Source organism: Dipodomys ordii, unplaced genomic scaffold (genome assembly GCF_000151885.1).
Source record: "Dipodomys ordii isolate 6190 unplaced genomic scaffold, Dord_2.0 Scaffold116, whole genome shotgun sequence".
Taxonomy (NCBI): Eukaryota; Metazoa; Chordata; class Mammalia; order Rodentia; family Heteromyidae; genus Dipodomys; species Dipodomys ordii.
Window position 1 is genome coordinate 2,711,802 of NW_012267332.1, and position 3,004 is coordinate 2,714,805.

Below are 3,004 nucleotides of genomic sequence, written 5' to 3' on the forward strand. Positions count from 1 at the left end.
TGGGAAGTTGGCTCAGTGGTAGAGCGCTTGCCTTGCATGCCTGAGGCCCTGGGTTCGATTCCTCAGCACCATATAAGCAAAAAGAAAAAAAAAGCCGGAAGTGGCCCTGTGGCTCAAGTGGTAGAGTGCTAGCCTTGAGCTGAAGAGCTGAGGGACAGCACTCAGGCCCAGAGTTCAGGCCCCACAACTGGACCAAAAAATAAAAATAAAAAAATAAAAAGGATCACCAGTCCCGATGAAGAGACTGAGATAGCTGACACATCTGACAGCTCCATGAATATGGAGGAGGTGAAAGCTATCATTCCCAGGAATAGAGTAGAAGACCACAGTGAGTTATCAGATGTGATAGTGGTGAGACAGTTGAATGTGTGCTGGTATTTTCAGGTAGTGAAATCATGCAGATTCCAGGAAATGTGGATCTCCTAAGGAGATCTGATGTATTATTTAAGAAAGGCAAATCAGATGGACTTTGGCCATGGTCACTAAAGAGCTGGGCAGAAAAACAGGGCTATGGTAAAAAAAAGTTATGATAGATTAGTCTACAGGAGATGACTCATGTCAGCTCTGTGTGTGTGTGTTTGTATCAGTCCTGGGCCTTGTGGGGCCTAGGTACTGTCCCTGAGCTTTTTTGCTCAGAGCTAGCATTCTACTACACACAGCTCCACTTCTGGCTTTTTGATGGCTAATTGAAGATGAGTGTCTCACAGACTTTCCTGCCTGGGGTTAGCTTTCAACCATGATCCTCAAATCTCGGCTTCCTGAGTTCTAGGTACCTGGCAGACTCATGCCGTGTTCAAAGCCTGTTTCAGGTGGGAATTGGTGGCTGAGATCTGAGGACTGCAGTTTGAAGCCAGCCAGGCCAGAAAAATCCATGAGATTTTTATCTCCAATAAACTACTCAGAAAAAGCTGGATGTGGCACTGTGGCTCAAGTGGTAAAGTGCTAGCAAAAGAAACAGAGACAGCACCCAGGCCTTGAGTTCAAGCCCCAGGTCTGGAAAACAATAAATAAAAGCCTGTTTCATGTGAAAGCAGAATATTAGGAAATTTTAGTGATCATAACAGGCTATTTTCTGTGATTAAAAAGCATATAGTAACCTTACAATGCCTTCTCAGATAAGGTCTTGTCCAGATGCCTGTTAGTAATAGAACCTCAATGCACAGAAAGCAAACACAGAAGAAACTTACAAGGAAAAATAAACAAATCCACTAAAAGTGGACTATTTGTCTTGGTCATTTACAGATTAGTCAGTAATATAAATTTAGAAGTTTGGAGCAAAATGATAAATACATGAATATATACTGAACTCTGAACCTGGTAATTATACAGTTATATATTATATAATTATTATATATTGTACATATTATATATAGTACATATACAAATATATACAATTATATAATACACATATTTGTACATATATACATGATACAATTATACACATTTTCAAGCATGTATAGAACATTAAGCATTATAATATGTGATAAAGCGCATTTTATTTTTATTTTATTTTTTATTTTTTTTGGGGTCCTGACGTGGGGCCTGAACTCTGGGCCTGGGCGCTGTCCCTCAGCTTTTCAGCTCAAGGCTAGCACTCTACTACTTGAGCCACAGCGCCACTTCTGGCTTTTTTTCTTTTTTGCTTATGTGGTGCTGAGAAATCAAACCCAGGGCCTCAGGCATGCAAGGCAAGCGCTCTACCACTGAGCCACCTTCCCAGCCCCCATGTATATGTTCTTTTTTTTTTTTAATTTTTTATTGTAAAGATACTATACAGAGGGTTACAGTTACCATGTATATGTTCTTTAGGCTTTTTCGTTTGTCAGTTTTGGGGCTTCAACTCAGGGCCTGGGTGCTGACCCTGAGCTTTTATGCTCTAGGCTAGTGCTCTACCACTTGAGCCATAGCTCTACTTTCTACTTATTGGTGATTATTGGAGATGAGAGTCACGGACTTTCCTGATTGGGCTGGCTTTGTACCTTGATTCTCAGATAGCCTCCTGAGTAGCTAGGATTACAGGTACGAGAGCTATCAGTGCCCGGCCTGGGTAATTGTTGTTGTTATTATTATTATTATTTGTCAGTCATGGGGCTTGAACTCAGGGCCTGGACACTGTCCTTGAACTTTTTTGCTCAAGGCTAGCACTCTATCACTTTGAGCCATGGTGCCACTTCTTATTTTCTGTTGGTTAACTGGAGGTAAGTGTTCCATGGACTCTTCTGCCCAGGCTGGCTTTGAACTGTTATCCTCAGATCTCAGCCTCCTGAGTTGCTGGGATTATTACAAGCTTGAGTCATTGACACCCAGCTAAGGTTAATTTTAATTTTTGAAAATAGGTAACTATTTACTACCCATCCACTCCCAGTCCTGAATACTTGCACAGACCAGGAATTGGATTCTCCCAATATTAAATAAATGAACTGTTTCTTTTTCTTTCTTCCTTCCTTTTTTCCTTTTTGTTCATCCTGGGGCTTGAACTCAGTACCTGGGCTCTGTCCTGAGCCTCTGTGCACAAGGCTAGTACTCTACCACTTGAGCCACAGCACCACTTCCAGCCTTTTCTGTTTATGTGATACTGAGGAATCAAACCCAGGGCTTCATGCATGCTAAGCAAGCACTCTACCACTAAGCCACATTCCCAGCTAAATCAACTGTTGTTTTTTTTAATTTTAATTTTTTTATTGTGAAAATACTGTACAGAGGGGTTACAATTACATGGGCAAGATAGTGAGTACATTTCTCATCAAGCATTGTAGCCTCCTCCTTTGTTTACCCTTCCCATCCCTTCCCATCCTCCCTCCCCCTCCATCCAGTCCTCCCCTCCCAAGTTGTAAAGTTCGTTTTTGACATGACAACTTGTACTTCTCATTGTTGCAACAGGTCCACCTGTATCCTTATTTAAACAACTTGTTTTTCCCCTTCCCCTCCACAGATTATACCGACATCAAATACAGTGAAAGCAGGGGTTATACTTTGGGGGAGGGACATACAAAGCAACAAAGAA

General features: G+C 41.6%; 1 long non-coding RNA gene across 1 annotated transcript in view; it reads left to right on the top strand.

Moving 5' to 3' along the window:
- The window catches only part of LOC105995224, a 33,004-nt gene that overhangs the window by 21,404 nt on the left and 8,596 nt on the right, over positions 1-3,004 (top strand). The window lies entirely within an intron of this gene.